Genomic DNA, 18,881 nt, shown 5'->3' with positions numbered 1-18,881 from the left:
AGTTATCTCTTAATATTTTGTCGAATTCAGTTCTTGATGAAATAAAAGCAATTTTATTAATCACAATTAATAAAATTAAAATAAGAATAAAATTAATAAACTATAATTTTTATCTAATTTATTATTACATATTATTACTATTAGTTATTATTGCTATTAGTCCAACATACAGCAGTGGCGGCTCGTCAGGGTAGGCAAGGTAGGCGGCGCACACCCTAAAATTTTGGCAGAATTTAAGCGATTTATTACATTACATTATTTACTATTAATGTTGCCAATACATAAAAATACTGTTAATACACGGAAGTGTGTTTTAATAATCAATATTATTTTAATATTTGTGGTCTTGTATATTCGATATTAACATATTCACTACCGCTGGCGTACGCTGACTGTGCCGCTGCGTTAGAAAACAAAATAATTTTGACCGTTGGAGTGCCTTTGTTCGGCGATTTCTATATCGCCTACTATCAGAGTCGATGCACGACGTATGGCAGTCTGTGTCTCTGTCTAACTCATTGTGCGGTTGCGATGCGACGTAAGTCGGAGTTGTATCATATTAAAGCGGGACATGAAGTCGTGGAGGTTCGGTAGGCTTAGATGTTAAGGGGATATTCCCGATATTTCATGAGGAGATATATCACATTTTGTTAAGGGGTTATTTCATATGATTCGTAGCATTTAAAACTTTTATATGATAATTCAAAAAACGTTTAAAGCAAATTGGAAACATTTTTTGGGCTTGTCTGAGAATATTAAAAATGATATAACCGGTTGTATTCAGAACACGCCACAGAAATAAAAGAATCCGAAATAAAAAGCGCGTTATTTTACTTGGTGCAAGAAGACGATACAACAGATATTACAGAAAAGTCTCTGTGCTATTCCAATTTGATATGTTAATAAAGCGGCTAAGTCAAATATCTTTGCGAATTTTATTTTATGAAATATTAGATAACATTGTTATACATTTAGAAATAAGGTTTGCAAATAGGTACTCGTATGTCTCAATTATTTTTATTTATCTCTTCCGGATCCGAAATTTAAAGAATTCTATAAAAAATTTCCAACGCATTTAACATCTGATTTAACAAACTTGTCATAACAATGTGATTTAACAAACAAAAAATGTTATTGACCAACACAAATTAATGAATAAATTGCTGGTATTAATAATAGATATGATAATTTCGAGCATAAAATAATTTAAGGAGAATAATCCTGGAAATAAATTTCCAGAGGCTTTCAAATTGTTTGTTTTGTTTGTTACTACACCATTTACAAATACTTGGGTTGAGAGACGTTTTTCATGTTTGAAATGCATTAAAATTTATAGTAGAGATTCCATGAAAAATAAACGTTTATCGCCACTTGCCTTACTTTCAATCTATAAAGATCTTTTCACAGCTCTTCAACAATCTGATTATTTTACTGATATAATAATAAATAACTTTTCTTTATTAAGAGGCCGACTCATCAATTTAATATATAAAACATAATAATTATTCTTTCTTCTCATTACTACTAATTTTTAAGTTTGCGTAAATAAATAAAAATAAAATAAAATTCTATGATGTAGGTACTCCATAGTGACTCCATAGTAATAGATAAAAAAAATAATAGATAAAATAGATTAATAAAAACTATACTTGTACATTATGTCAATCATTATGTCATTACGTTGAATGCTGTTATTTTTGCTTTAGTTTTGTCCTAAATATTTTTGAGCTATGTTTTTAACCCAGAGATAACATATATTTACAAACTGGGCTAGGGTATTATGTAAATTAGGGGGGGGGGGCAAATAGACGCAACTAAAATTTTGTCGCCTACCCAGTCACACGGATCACGAGCCGCCACTGACATACAGTAATTTTAAATAAAAAAATAATGGTATTTTAGATAATTGTTTTAACATCCTATAACTCTAAAACTATGCATTTCCATACCCATGTTTATAGGAACTTTTTTCATATTTTTTGATGAGGAATCAATGAATAATTATTTAAAACTTTCGTAAATTAATGATATTAAAATTAAGGGAAATTAATAAAATTGCGTTTTTCTCATAAAGAAGGCCAAAATCAACAGTATATCAAGATACAACTTTTAATCGCCATTAAAGTGCTTACACTATTTCGCTAACAAGAGAAAAAGAAGTCAGTGGCGTACAAGCTTTTTTTGAAAAAAATATTCCAGTGAGAACCCATCCCATATGCACGTCTCTGGTGAATATGTCGACACTTTTTTAGCATTAAAATATGTCTCACTTATAGTAACTTTTACCCTCAAAAATTAATTCGAAAATAAATCGAAAAAATATTAAGCCTTAACACCCCGTAACTACTAAACAAAGCAGAATCGGACCTATGTTGGTATGAAAAATAAATCTTATTTTTACGTAAGGAATCTCCCTACGAGAGATGGCACATGTTTTTTGAAACACCCTGTATAAATTATAAAATGACGAATATTTTAAAGATTGTGTTTGGAGTTACGCTCTCTATCACGTTAGAAAAAATAAATCGAGTAAATCGGTTAATCCTTTAAAAACCGTTGACTTATCGTATTCGGCGAGAACCGCGGCAGGCTACGGTCATTCATCGTAGAATTGGACCTGTAACAAGTTTTAGGAATAGGTTCATATGTGGAACGTGGAACTAATACAGGTCGGATGTCGGAATAGGATGCAAACGATGTCAAGAATAACACCGCAGGCCGCGATCGTTCGTAGGAGAGTTAAACCTGTAAAGCGCGATTCTCATTATAACCGTGGATTGAAGAAATAAGAAGATGCGCAACCTTATGGGCGAGTTCGTGGCACAAAACCTGTCCGAGATGTAGCTGGCGATACCGTCGCCGCTAGTCAACATGTCCAAAAGTCAGTGGCGGTTCGTGACCCTTGTGACTGGGTAGGCGACAAAATTTTAGTTGAGTCTATTTGCCCCCCCCCCCCTAATTTACATAATACCCTAATCCAGTTTGTAAATATATGTTATCTCTGGGTTAAAAATATAGCTCAAGAATATCTAGGACAAAACTAAAGCAAAAATAACAGCATTCAACGAAATGACATAATGTACAAGTATATGTTTTTTTATCTATTACTATGGAGTCACTATAGAGTACATCATAGAATTTTATTTTATTTTTATTTATTTACTCAAACTTAAAAATTGGTAGTATTGAGAAAAAGAATAATTATGTTTTATATATTAAATTGATGAATCGGTCGGTCTCTTATTAAAGAAAAGTTATTTATTATTATATCAGTAAAATCATCAGATTGTTGAAGAGCTGTGAAAAGATCTTTTTAGATTGAAAGTAAGGCAAGTGGCGATAAACGTTTATTTTTCATGGAATCTCTACTATAAATTTTAATGCATTTCAAACATGAAAAATGTCTCTCAACCCAAGTACTTGTAAATGGTGTAGTAACAAACAAAAGAAACAATTTGAAAGCCTCCAGAAATATATTTCCAGGATTATTCTCCTTAAATTATTTTATAATCAAAATTGTCATATCTATTATTAATACCTGCAATTTATTCATTAATTTACGTCGGTCAATAACTTCTTTTGTTTGTTAAATCACTATTAAATGCGTTGGAAATGTATCAATATAACAAGCGTGTTAAATCAGATGTTAAATGCGTTGGAATTTTTTTATATGATTCTTTAAATTTAGGATCCGCAAGAGATAAATAAAAATAATTGAGACACACGAATACCTATCTGCAAACCTTATTTGTAAATGTATAACAATGTTATCTAATATTTCATAAAATAAAATTTGCAAAGATATTTGACTTAGCCGCTTTTATTAACATATCGAATTGAAATAGCACACCGAGACTTTTCTGTAATATCTGTTGTATCGTATTCTTGGACCGAATAAAATAACGCGCTTTTTTATTTCTGATTCTTTTATTTTTGTGGCGTGTTCTGAAGTCGGTTATATCATTTTGAATAAACGGACAAGCGGACAAGCCCGAAAAATGTTTCCAATTTGCTTTAAACGTTTTTTTTGAATTTTCATATAAAAGTTTTAAATGCTACGTATAATGAATCATATTGTGATATATCCTCTTATAGAATACGAAATGTGATATATCCTCTTATGAAATATCGGGAATATCCCCTTAACTTCGAAGCCTACCGAGCCTCCACGACTTCATGCGAAGGCGATCGGAGATTTCGCCTAAGCCCCGCCTTAATACGATACAACTCCGACTTACGTCGCGTCGCTACTGCGCAGTGAGTTAGATAGAGACAGAAGACTGCCGTACGTCGTGCATCGACCTTGATAGTAGGCGATGCAAAAATCGCCGAAAAAAGGCACTCCAACGCACAGAGGAGTATTTGCCGGATCTACCTGGCTAAAATTATTTATCACTGGAAATCGTTTCAAAATACTATATTTTGGTTCAATCTACGTATATTAAAAAAATGTGCCATATTACTACTTTATAAAATATAATTTTGGTAGGTACTAAGATAAATGCATAAATAATTTTATTAGGACTATCAGACAATAGAAGTTCTTCAGTCTTGCGTCTTTTAGTTCGTTCGCTAGCCTCTTCAAATAACTTCTTCGGTCGTCCTAGCTTTGTCTGTACCTTTGGCAGCTCAAACAGTCCCCTTAGCCATGTCTGATTATTTTTTCCGAATAGGTCTGGTCGTTGTTTTGCTGCAATCCAGCGACGCTTTATTTCGGACTTCACATATGTAAATTTATGCTTTATTTCCTTAATTTGTTCGTCGCTATAAGGCTCCAATGTTGCCAAATGATTTTCGACATATTCTAACTTCTCGTTAATATCGAGGCGATTTTGTGCACTCATCAAGTCAAATATTTCTCTACGAGTCATTGCCCTAATGCCAGATGGTCCTAAAGTAAAGGAAAATGCAAAATTACTAATAACTTGAATGTCACAGACCATAAAAGTATCAGCAGATCAGCAGGAGATAGGTACCTCCGTTATATTATTTTTTTACATTTCGCAAAACAGTAAGCTTTAAATATTTAATTAATCAATAGGTGGAGCATAGTGGACCTTGAATATATGATTTTTAGGAAGGGAGAATACTGTTCATTTATCATCTCTACAAAAATCACTACCGGGACGAACCCTGAAGTACAACAAAACACTTTCAGTTATAATATCTTTTCATAACACAGACAAAAGTACAGGATTTTTTTAACATAAAGGAATAAACGCATAAGAAACCGATAATAAACAAAAACTCTAATATGGAAATAAAGGTAAAATTGCCTGCCATTTCAGAATCCATGAGATTTTAGTCTTGAGAATACACCAAAAAAACACAACACTTCTAAAAGTCACATTTTTCCCACAGAAAACAGTTCGAAACAATTACTGCTTTTTAACGTCCGAAAACCGATTGATGCGTTCCATTTTATGGTGGAGTGGGACACCATAAACACTAGGTTCGGAGCGGGGGGTCTCTCTGGCTTTACTTGAGAACCGTATCTTTTTATCTACGCGTGATTTTCGGAAATCACTTTTGGCCAGCTAAATATAAAAAATACTCCTTTGTGCAACAGTCAAAATTATTTTGTTTTCTAACGCAGCTGCATGGCACAGTCAGCGTACGCCAGCAATAGTAAATATTTAATATACAAGACCACAAATATTAAAATAGTATTGATTATTAAAACACACTTCCGTTTATTAACAGTATTTTTATGTATTGGCAACATTAATAGTAAATAATGTAATGTAATAAACCGTTTAAATTCTGCCAAAATTTTAGGGTAGACCGAGCCGCCACTGCCAAAAGTTAGCTTCGCTCTGCGCGCCAATAGTCGTTTACAGTACTGTACCGTAGTTCTGCTTTCAGTCGACAGAGTGCACTGAACAAAATATAAGTAATTTTACAAAAAAAATATTGATACATTAGAGTATTTTTAATAAGAAACTTGTAAAAATAAGATATTTTTGCATAATTTAAAAAAATGTAATTTTGCAAAACAGTTATATTAATTTTATTAATATTAAATGATTATTACGAAACGATATTATTTTCACAATGAGTTTTGTGAGTTTAAAAATTAAATTTAAATCAGAAATACAATCTTGTAGCAAAATTGCATGTCTCTAGACATATTCACAAAACCCCCCTTGTGTGAATTTACCATAATATATTTAGTAAAAAATATCGAAGTCGAATCGACTAATACAGGGACCCATCAGCCAACACGCCACGCCACGCCACGCCATTAAGATATGTGCGTATGTTTTTCAATTTAATTACATGTATTGGGTACACTAGGCAACAGGCCACCCCATGCCATCCCACGCTATCACACGTTGGGTGGACGATTCGTATCTCACGTGTACACTCTTTCCCACGTCGCAACACGTGGGCCCACGTGGGATAGCGGGGCGTCGCGTGGCGTGTGACCTAATGGGATCCCGCGGCTTGTATTCGATTGAAAACGTAGTTAGAGGAATGACGAAGAACATTTTAATCCAAGCAATTTTTGAACAGGTGGGAGTCAATAGTTAATGCATGGGTCATTAGTGTTTTTATAATTTAAGCGTAAGTATATTATATTCATTATGTTTATATGTAGTTTCTGTAAATATAAAGCTCTCTTAAAAAAACAATCTCCATTTATTATAATTATTTGCATTTTAATTTTAGCGATTTTTTATGCAAACATAGTTGTTCCATGATCTCTCTATATCAACATATCTCTACATATTATCTATTCTTTCAGACTGTGTTTCGGAGGAGAAATTTAATGGAGGACCTGAGTAGAGGACTCTAAGTTCATCCATAGTCTCTAAATTGGTAAGTTTACTTACCATCACGGCGTTGACCAACACGTGTTTTATTAAATTTATTAATATTTACTAACGCTTTGTGAATTTAACATATTTACATACATGCCACAAATTAGCCATACAGCGATTTTACAAACGACTTGTAAAACTAAAGACCAGATGGTAAATTTACTACAATAATCTGTGACAAGAAATAACCTCAATATTGTTATTAAATTCAGAAATTAATTTTTTCAATGTGTTTTATAAAATTGATCACATCCACATGGTGGATTTTGTATATTACATTTTTTTTGTTGTTCAGTCTTCTTCTTTTTCAGATTTAGTGTTGATTAAGATGGATCTATTGTAAGTCTATTTTGTGTGAAGGATGTTCGTATGTTATATCCATAGATTTAGGAAGAACAGATATCACATTGTGCATTTTAACCCGATCAAACCATAGGTTATATCCGTATTTTTTCTAAAACGAAGAACAATTTTTAAATTTCAAGAAAAGGTGCTTATATTGGAATTTACCCAGTATAGCCTAAGATGTAGTTAAAATAACTATTGTACTTTTAATCAAATTAAAACTTGACCCAAAAATTATACAGGGTGAGACAAAATTACATAGGAGAACATTGGTCACTTTTAAAAGCAAGCTCTTTGGTACCCAATTAGTACCCAACAGGTACCCGATATTTAATGGGGAATTTATGTCTCTTCAAAATACTATTAAAGTTTCCTACACCTCAAACAAAGATTTTCGTAGATATTTTCATTTTTATGATTTAGTGTCAGTAGATCTTTATTAGTTGATAAATTCTAGGTGGCTCTGTTATGTCTCATGCTACTTCAACACAGCTGGTCAAATTAGTTCAAATTTAACAACTAGTTATCATTTTGTGTCAGTTAAAATATAAAAAAAAATTCTCAGAAAATTTCCCGAAAATGGAAATTTAGTATATGAGAAAAAATTGATATGATTTTATTTGTTGGTAACTGCATTGTGCACTCACCAATTAATAGAATACTTAAATGCTCCTGATTAATATCGATTTTTTTTATATGTTAAAGACAGTGTGTACAAAACTCGGCCAACTATTGCCGACATGCCGACAACATGGGAGAAATCATTGTGACTGCTTTTCGAAGTAGAATTCCGCATAAGCCTTTTAACATGAAAACTTTTGAAAAGAGAATCATTTTATGCATTGAACAGTGAACAGGAAAGAAAGCATTTGATTTCATCTAGTTAATTTTTGTCACATAATTATACGTTTATATCTAGTTTTAATTCTGTAATAATTAAAATATGTTTCCAACGTGTATTTTTTATTACTGTTGAGTATTTTACTCTATATCCGATAATTTTTGTTAGATTAACAAAAGATATATCACAGCCACCTAGTGACGCAATCTACTGACGCAAAATCATAAGAATAAAAATACCTAGGAAAATATTTGTCTGAGAACTTAGTAGGCAACCTTAATAGTATTTTGAAGATATATGAATTCTCCATTGAATACCGGAATAATATACTGAGTGTTCCATTTAAAATAAACGAGTAATTTTCTCTTAAAAGTGATCAATGTTCTATATTAATTTTGTCTCACCCTGTATAACTTTTCGGGTCAAATTTTAATTTGGTTTAATGGTGCGTTCTGACGACTCGTGTACTTGGCAAGTATTTTTTTGACATACACTCCGCCGGGAGTGCGGCGTAGCTCCTATAATAAATAACTTAGGAATTCTGCATATATAGATGCCGGACGCACCGTGTATACCCTATATACCAATTACAAATGTTTGTTGACTACGCGAGTCGTGAGAATCCGCCTTAACATACAATGGCTATAGTAATTAAATATCAGGATATACAGGGTAAATTCCAATTCACCTACTACTTATTGAAATTTAAAATTTATGTTTCATTTTCAATGAAATGTGAAATATGTCAAAATCCTTACATTTTAGGCATATGCTTCTTTAATAAAACTTCCCTTACAATTAATATACATATTAAGGTGTTCCATTACAAAAAACAAAACTTTCATGTGTAATTCTTTTGGGGGACGCTCTGTAGAACTCTATACAATTTTAGAAAATGCTCTAAACAAACTTTTATTTCAGTACAAATTGTCGTTATCCTTGGAGCCTCCGCGTCGTCTGAGAGGCGCCACCCTGTATAATTGGGTACTGTCATCATTGTGTGTATCTTGATGCCTATGGTTTGGAGTTAATATTACGTTTAATGGTTTTGTCATTAAAAGATGGTGGATAGTCTTTTTTAATAATGGTTTTTTGATGTGATTTATATCTTTGTTTGTGCGAATTGTTTTCTGAACTTATTGTTCCTGCTTAGTTTTTGCCCTATCATATATAAACTTTTTATAACGCCTTTTTTACACTTATACTGTAGTTTAATGCAAAATTTAAATATTTATCTGTATTTGTTGGTTTTCTATAAACATCTAAAATTAGTTTATTTTGAAACTTGGTTTGGCTAAAGTAAATTTTCGGTTGGTTTGCGAGAATTTATATAATTTAGAAAATTTTCTATTTCAGAAACGTTATGTTGTTATATTGCAAAAATATCAGCAACATATCGCAGCCATATTATAGGCTTTTTTGAAAAACTATTTATTGTATTATGTTCAAAATCAAACTAGTTAAAAAAACATGTAGGTGGCGCCCCTACAAGTAGGATTCAACATCAATTTTTCCAGGTCTAAAAACTCCCTCACACCAATTTTCCTCCAAATATCGACGTTAATCCAGAAATTATTTGGAAAAAATCGAAATAACAATGAAACTTCTACATCCTGTATCTCCGAAACGAAGCATTTTAGGACATACATTTATACAAACTTTTCACTTATTTTTATCTGCAGAATATGCTGCCGAAGTTTCCCAAATACCAATTCGGACCACCCTGTAGAAAACTATCAACAAAAATAATTTGTTAAACACCCTTGTTAAATAACTTAAAAAAGTTAAAATAGAGTAACTTATATAAAAAGAAACATATGTTTTCAGAGCACCTACTAATTATATTTTGATTTATATTTGTACCTACATGAAAAAGAGTTAATTAAATTCTGTTAATTTTTACCTTGAAATATATCCACTTGTAACCAAGAGCATTTGAGTTGCTTCCTAAAACTTTAGGAAAATGTTCTGTAGTATAGTTTGATTTAAATATGCACAATAATAATAATCTCATATAACTGATAAATCCAACAGATACAAAATCACGCCCGACTTCTCGAAACTATAAAAAACTCGAAACAAAGCTACTCTCGTCCGATACATGAAGGACCGTGCCACACAACGAGCTACTAGGTACTATTAGCAATAGCAAGGTACCTCAGCTTCAAGCTTTAGAAGATATATAAAGATTTTCACTTGGTTGTCAAATCTCTCACCGATCTTTGCGTCCTTAGGTAAATACCTAGTAGAGTTTTGGAACAGCGCAGCGGTTCAAAATAAAGCTGTTAGTTATTATACGGGGAACAAAAAATAATACATAAAATACGACGTATCCGTCTTTAGAGAAGAATTCACAGAGATAAAAATAATTTGAGTGTCCAAAATTTTTGACTATCAAAACAAAATTTAATTTATCCTAGACAAATTACTGCTCAAAGAAACAATTTATTTAATTTTTGCTTAGTTTTGATGTAATGAAGTTTATTTCTAATTCCTCACAATACTAAATTTGCTTAAATTTAATTTTATGGTCGGTATATTATATTAAATTAAAAAAATATATATTTTTAAGTAGAAATCATAGTTGGCTATGAACTACAAAGAATGCCCGTGTTTAGCCCTTTCCACATATATAAAATGTGAGTATCTATATACAAAAATGGGAGAGATATTAGATGATTTTTCTTTTTGCTTAAAGGATTTTTCTATTATTTTTTTTTATTCGAGCGATCATCAAGTCCGTTTTATTAATTAACAAGAAATTACATAGCACAGTTATAAATTGTAGGGGCCTGGTAGTTTTAATCATCTGCTGATGATGCTAAGTTAGCGAAACGCACGTCCAATAAAAAAGTGTTTTGGTGTATTGTGGTCAATTAGTGTTTTATTTTGCTGTTGTAACACCGAAATTCCAACCCCCAACTGTAATGTAGAAAAGTGAAATAATTTCTTAATTAATTTTTTAAATAATTTACAACCAAATCTGGCCATAATATACACCAAAAGTAAACACATAAAATACATATAATATATAGAGGGTGAGTCTTAAATAAGTGCAAATATTTTCAGGGCTGGTAGAACTCGGTAAAAGAAACATATTTTCTCTTTACCGATTTTCAAATAAGTACAAAATAATTGTGTTATTTTACTTCGATTTTTTGCTTAATTTCGAGAACCACTGGATATTTTCTGGGTTTTCTTGTAAACTTAATCTACTACATATGTTGTCAACCCTGTATATACTATGTTGTATAGTCACCCTGTATATACAACGTGAGTCTTAAATAAGTGCAAATATTTTTAGAAGTAGTGTATTTCGACACCAGAAACACGGTTATGAGATTTTTTCGCTAAAAGAAAATTTGCAAAATTTGGAATTTTTTGAAAAAAAAATTTGAAATTTTTTTTTAGCATTCAGTTATAAAACATAATTTCTTGATATGGCAACATAGGCAGTAAAGATAAAAAAAACGAAAAGATCCAGTGGTTCTCCAAATTTAAGCAAAAATATATTTTTTTTAAATTTTCGAATTAAAATAACTCGGTTATTTTAGACTTAAAAAAACGGTAAAGAGCCCTGAAAAGATTTGCACTTTTTTAATACTCACCCAGTATATAGAAAAAATACATATTTTTCATATATATTTTTTAGAATTTACGGCTTTAATAATACCATACTACAATTTTTCACTTGTAAAAGACATATGTATATAGGTATAACTAACATGAGTAAAGCTTATTGGGTATTAGTGACAGTACTTTTATAATACCTACCTACCTTCTCTAAAGGGTAACGTTACTTAAAAAAAATCTGTGCGAAAACTGCTAAAGAAGATCTCTTCGGTGTATCTAAATAGGCATTTTTGAGCTGTAAATCAATCTCTAAGAAACTCTTTGACAAATAGGTATAATACTAACAAATGGTTCTGTAGTGTATTCTATATTTTGAACGGCGTAAAAAAATAAAAGTAAATTTTGTGTTTCATTAGCTATCCAATTTTCACTTGAAATTTAATAAGAAAAGTTAGATTTAACAGATATAGTACATACTTTTTTTTTCAAACGTCACAAAAGGATTAGTTTTTGCGCCTTGATTGACAATATAAAAAAGCCATTTTAACGCCTTGGCATAAAAGTAAAGCACTTTTACGTCTAAGCATAAAAGTGCAAAAAGTTATTATTAAACACATAAAGTGAACCATAGTTTCTCGATACATACAAAGGTACAAGGTATTACTTTTAAATATTTTATATTATTTGGAACGTTTAAAATTGTTTAAAAACTTATTTATGAGGCTTAAAGAAAACAGCATGTTTTATACGGAGTAAAAATGACTTTTTGTGCCTCGCCAAGAAAAGTATAATTTTTACTCCTAATAAAACAATATACTATTTTTTGCAAACGTCACAAAAGGATTAACGTTTGCAACGTGATTGACAATATAAAAAAGTAATTTTAGCGCCTAGGCATAAAGCAAAGCATTTTTACGCCTAAACACAAAAGTACGAAAATATATTAATAAACTGACAAAGTGTAAAAGTCAACGGGCGTAACCATCTGTTTTTCGGTTATAACAAATTAACAATGTTACTATGTATGTTAATAATTGACGTTTGGATTTTACGGTAAAAATGTACTTTTGTGTCAAACGTACTGACGAGGCTGTCAAACGTACAGCCTCGCAATGAAAAGTATAATTTTTCTTCTAATAAAACAATATACTATTTTAATAAATACTTTTTTATAATTGGGATATTTAGGCTTATTATTCTTATACATTCGAAAAGTTCAATGCATGGCACATTTCTTCACAAACCGGAAATACAAGCTGAGAACAAGTTTCGAAATATAACAAGAAATATTTTAAGATGTTTTTTAGATATCCTAATTTTAAATAAAATGCTAATTAGCAAGGCATAAATATCAGTTAGAATATATTTGGAGTATCGGCATACCTTTAAGCACTTCGATTTTTTGGATGATGTGGATAGTCTTATCTTTCTTTCCGTATCATATCTTTGGAAAAATACAGTGCATAAAAAAGTAATTGCCGTTCTATAAATGTCATTTGGATTGTAGAAGGCGGACGCATATTTAAAAAAAATCTTAATTTTCTAGAGATTTTACAAAATATTCCAAAATTGGATATAATAACTCTGTTAATAATAATAAAACGACTTTATTGTACTAAAAAAATAGTGACAATGTGGGCGAAGTTTAGCTAATAGGTATACTACCACGTAACCCAAAAACCATACCATATTAACACATTTCTCTATGTTTACCATACAGAATATTCAAAAATACATATATTTTCTAACATGATGTTAGAAACAAAAACATTCCAAAGATAACAATCACTGTATACATAGATTACACTATAAAATTTCATTATGTGTCGATTAGGAAATAACGTTTTATATTGTATCTGAAGGAAGATATATTCTTCTTCTTCTTCTTCTTCTACGTTCCCTAAGAACATTTTAATGAGGAAGACCAGCTTTCATACCATCTTATCGTCCAGGCGGTTGAGGCGTGTTGGGTCGTTCCAGGTCGTTCCTCCTTAGCAATTTTGGCTAACCTGTCGTTTGGCATTCTGTCTTCTGTCCACATGGTCTCTCCACTCTCTTCTCCTGTTTCTTGCCCATCTTACTACATCCTGTATTTCACATGTTTAAAGAAGATATTGACAGATAATAATAACTATCAACTAAAGCAAAGATAATAATAGCAACCTAACCTAATCAAAAACTGCTGATCTATTTTAAATATTTATTTACATAAAAACTTCGCAACATTCTGTATTTTTTAGAACAAGTCGAAGCGGTTTAAATGCTCTGTCAAACTATATTAAGGCTTCCTATACCTATCTGGCTCAGATTTTGAATAAAAAGCGTTTTATCAATAAAATGGCAATCAAGATGGCTGGTGTCATCATGACAATTTTAGTAGACAGTTAGTAGCAATTTTCAAAATCGACATTTGTTTATGGACTTTAGTTAAATTTACAACAGTTTACTTTTATTTAATTTACATACAATAGCTTAATAAGTAAGTATTCATTATTTTATTAAGAAAAATGGAGTAGGATCTGATGGCGGAAGGAATAGATATGTTACTAATGATTTTATTTTGTGAGGAAAATTGCTAGTTGACCTGAAGGGTTTATGCTCAAATATATTCAAATAGGAATTATCTTGATAAGCGTTCCTTTGAAAAACTATTTTTCCTATTACGCAGAGCTGATAGTTAAGTATAAGAAAAACCTTTTAGACAGAAACCTGCCGTTGGAAGTGAAGAAAATTAATTTACCTTAATTGGCTTTTTATAGAAAATTTAATATATCTACTATAAGTCATAATATAAATGAAGGAAATATTTCTTCGTTTTTCTTGATAAAATAATAAATACTTATTTATTAAACTATTGTAGGTTTTTAAATAATTTTGTAGTAGTAAAAAACTAGCTGCTATGAACTTAAATAAAGTCCATAAAGGAATGTCGATTTTGAAAATAGCTACTGTCACTAGAAAATTGCCAGCCATCTTGATTGCCATTTTATTGAAAAATCGCTTTTTATTCAAAATCTGTGCAAGATAGGAAACCCTAATATAGTTTGAAAGAGCATTTAAATCCGTTTCGACTTGTTTTAAAAAATACAGAGTGTTGCATTTGAAATAACGAAGTTTTTATGTAAAATATATATTTAAAATCGATCAGCAGTTTTTGATACCCCTGTATACATTTAAGGAAGCAATCAAAATTTTTAGTAAAGTTTATTTCTCTGGCTTAAAAGTCAGCACAAGAATTAATTCTAAATAGTAATGTACAGGGTGTTAACAACCTTTTTTATTAAAGCATGCATATTTATATACCTCCAAATATCCCAAAAACCAAAACTTTTAGACATATTAATAATTAATGCCCTATTTTATGTCCTAGAATCCAAAAATGAAATAAAATACCGGGTGTTCCATAAGTAAAAATATAACTTTTTTATGAATCTTAGTTCTGACACGCCCTGTACATTTCAAAATAATTTTAAATTATGCACATTGTCTTCCAACATATATCCATAAAATATTTTGTTTCTACATCTTTCCATTTTTGTATAATTAACCGAGGCGAGTGAGGTGCGCCACCCTGTATAATAAGTTTTATTTGTTGTTTCTTGGGTTTGTAGCTAGGATCAATTAAAATAAAATTCTTTTGTTTTTATTTATTTGACGTTTCGCATTAAATATAATGCTTCTTCAGGATGTTTTTTCTTTTCTATATCTTGAAAAGTACTATGTAATGCTTCTTTCGTTTCTTTACCGAGAATATATAAATAAATTTATAAGGTAATTCGTTATATAATTTTACAGCATTTTATGTGAACGAGCGACTAAAAACCGATCTCTAGGCCCAACGCCCACTGTGCGCCTATTTTGAGACAAAGGTTGCAAACTACAAACTAGTTTACTCTACAATCAAGTTTCATTTTAGTTTCCAACTAAAATGAAACTGCTGAACGCACACGGATGTAACTCATTCTGAATCAGTTTCAATCAGTTAATGTAGCAGTTCAATTAAAAAAAATACAATGTCAAATTCTAAATATTGAGAATCAGATGATGAAGATCTCATTAATTATTTATCATAAATACCGCAGACAACGCTGGACTAATAGAGAGAACTGCGACAAATGTTATGTTCAGTTCTTAATCACCCGTTTTAAAATATATTAAAATATTATATTATTATATTTTAATTAACGTCATATTTTTGTTGTTTTAAAATATTTCAGAAGCATAAAATTTATTTAGTTCAATACTACGGAAAGGGTGATGATAGTTATCGGAAAATCTGATACTTTAACAACAGCAAAGAATATGTCGTTAATTTAATCAAAATTATTAATAACCATCTATCAAAGAATGAAATGGATTGTGAGCCGTATCTAGACCGAAATTTCGGGGGATTGGCTTGAGGGGGTGTACAAAAGCTGCTAGGAAAAAGAACGTAATAAAGAAATCGCTTTGGGCTACACTCAAATCTTAATTGAAAATAAAATTTTAAAAAAGTAACAGGTAAAAATTATTAATCTTAAAGGATAAACTGGTCTTTTCCCTGGAAAAACGATTGACTACCTCTTCTATATCGATATTTATTTCTCTATGTACGCTTAATAGAGCGAGTCCTGTCAATCGCTCCTGACCTGTAGAGTTACGTAGGAAGTCCTTCAATCGTCTTATGCCGCAACCGCACATGCGGCATTGAGCGAACTTCTTAGCGTGATCGGACTTCGCCTTTCCATCCACACATGCGGGCTCTGATAGCAACAACATAGAGACGAGCGCTCGTTCTCGTCGCCGATCGAGTCGCCGAACTCCGACTTCCTCATACACACACATAGGAAATCGGCGAAGCCCCGATCGGAGATCGCCGAATACCGCATATGCGGTTGCGGCATTAGGGTTGAAAAAGACCTTTCTGGTGTAGCTGTTGACACTGGTAGAGTTGCTAGGGTCATTAATAAAATGTATATATTTGGAAATATGCACTTGTTACACTCCGATTATTGTTTCGATGGCGTTTTTAGGTCGGTCGACTGCAGGTAGCTGCTTCCATTTTTGCCGCCACAAGTCTAGTTCTGCCGCTAAAGTGTCATAGTCCAAGAATTCTTTGTCTAATAGCAGAACAATAACAAACGTTAATCACGTTAATGACCAGCAAAACACACAACATTCAAAATCTTGTCCTTGTCAAACTTTTGCTGTTTGAAAACAAACACTTGAATGTTGAAAGTCGAAAATCGAAAATGACATTTGCTTTCAAAGTGGAAAAGTGAGGTTAGAGTGTATAATGTATATTCATCAATGACTAAAGAATACAAGGACAAATAGCACCCGAGACCAAACTGTGACCATTCTTCCAAACAGTGCCGTGGCACATATTTTACTTAACATTGCCGCTTGAAGAGATATTTATATTTTTTATATTATATGTTTTCACTACACCTATGGTGTATCGGGTGGTATCATACTAATTAATTACGAAAAAAACGTATTAAAATGTTAACAAAAGGTACATAACTAGTATCGACGTATAGTACATAGGGGACTGTTTATTTCCCTATAAAACGTAACTTCTGGCTCTTTCTTATCATTGCGCCTTTTACACTTGAAAGCTGAACAAATTACCATTGTAATAAAGTTTATACTAAGTTCACTACACACAACCAACTATTAAAAATCGCTAAAATTGTCGCTGATGACCAGCTGATGATTCATTCGTTATGTCTAAAAAGTTGGCGTCTATATAAGGTCCCAAATTCTGCTGCAGCCCGTATATGGGCGTTACATGTCCTTGTATTCTTTAGTCATTGTTATTCATCCATCTTCTTCTTCTTCTTTTTTGTTTCGTTCTTACTTACTTACTTAATGATCATTACTTTTTAAAAATTTTCGGCCATAATTTCGGGGGGTTTGAACCCCCAAAACACCCCCCCAGATACGGCCCTGGATTGATATTATTATTAGGGGAGCCATCAATATTTGGAAAGATGTCTTAAAATTGCAAAACATTCTTTTGTTAGGATATTCACGTGATTATAAAATCTTAAATTGACATCCAATTCAACACCAAGACTTTTTATCGAAGAGAAAAAAATTAACACTTTACTTACAAATCTATAAATTAGTGATCCAGCAACAAAGACACAGGGGAACTTAAATTTAGGCATGTTCGATCTTCCGGTATACCGGTACCAAGACCGGTACTTTTGAAATATTCCGGTATCGGTATCGTCTTTTACAAGACCGGTATACCGGTTTCGGTACCGGTACCGGAAGACCGATTTTGCTACCGTAATGATACCTTGATTGGGCAGTTTACGTTCTTAGTTGGGCCACAGTTTAAAGAATATAAAATATATAAAATATAATATATTTTATATTCTTTAAACTGTGGTTGGGCCGTATACTTCTTTTACAGCCTCGAAGAATTTACGGTAGACGTGATGCGCGTCATACTCTTGAATAATAATAATAATAATAATAAAGACTTTATTGCGAAATTTAAAAAAAAATCACAAAAGGCGAAGTTGAAGCTTAGCTTCGTAACTTAACCCTAATTAATTAACCCTAATTAGTAGACATAATTAATATATATTATATAAAAATATTATAATAAATCAATAATAATTATAATAGAAAACTAAAGGGTAGAATAACATAGTTAGAATATACCGAAAATCAATTAATTAAATATTTATACATGAAACATGAGAAATAATTGATAAGTATTTATATATGATAGATACACAAAGAGAATAATTCTATGAGTAAAAAAAAGGCAACCAATAATTTTTTTTTATATTATATGTTTTTACTACGCCTATCTAATTAGCTTTTTTGAATAGAATCTAATTAGCTTTTTTGCGGTGCTCAATACATGTTCGGCATTTACTCTGGCTTTTGTGAGTCTGACATCTTTTAGATGTATCCTTCGAACGTTTACGTGGTCCAATTGATGCCAGTGTTTCCAGGTTCCTTTTAACTTGTTCTTCAGCATGAGCCATGTATTGGTGGTTCTATGGAGTCTGACATCTTTTAGATGGTATTGGAGTCTGACATCTTTTAGATGTATCCTTCGAACGTTTACGTGGTCCAATTGATGCCAGTGTTTCCAGGTGTTGTGAACATACATTTAATATGGTTATATGTATATGTATATTCGACAAATTGTATAAAATATTATTTTTACCCTTATTCTACGGCTATGCCTAAAGAATTTAAGGTACGAAAAATACCATCAACATTATTATTCTTCTCAGAAAGATGGGTGATGCAAATAAACAGAACCATTACCTTAAGATGAAATTTGG

General features: G+C 31.5%; 1 protein-coding gene across 5 annotated transcripts in view; it reads right to left on the bottom strand.

The window, feature by feature from the left end:
• The window catches only part of LOC115891279, a 152,381-nt gene that overhangs the window by 84,897 nt on the left and 48,603 nt on the right, over nt 1–18,881 (bottom strand). Inside the window, exon 1 of one of the 5 annotated variants that reach the window (XM_030911727.1) lies at nt 9,914–10,112. The exons of the other annotated variants lie outside the window; for them this stretch is intronic. The gene's annotated coding sequence lies outside the window, so the exon portion shown is untranslated. Of the gene's footprint in view, nt 1–9,913; nt 10,113–18,881 lie in introns of those variants that run through there. 5 annotated transcript variants of the gene reach the window in all.

The sequence above is a fragment of the Sitophilus oryzae genome, unplaced genomic scaffold (assembly GCF_002938485.1).
Source record: "Sitophilus oryzae breed Bouriz unplaced genomic scaffold, Soryzae_2.0 scaffold_980_pilon_pilon, whole genome shotgun sequence".
NCBI classification, from domain to species: Eukaryota; Metazoa; Arthropoda; class Insecta; order Coleoptera; family Curculionidae; genus Sitophilus; species Sitophilus oryzae.
Note: the sequence above shows the minus strand (reverse complement) of the source record. Positions and strands in the feature narration are given on the sequence as shown.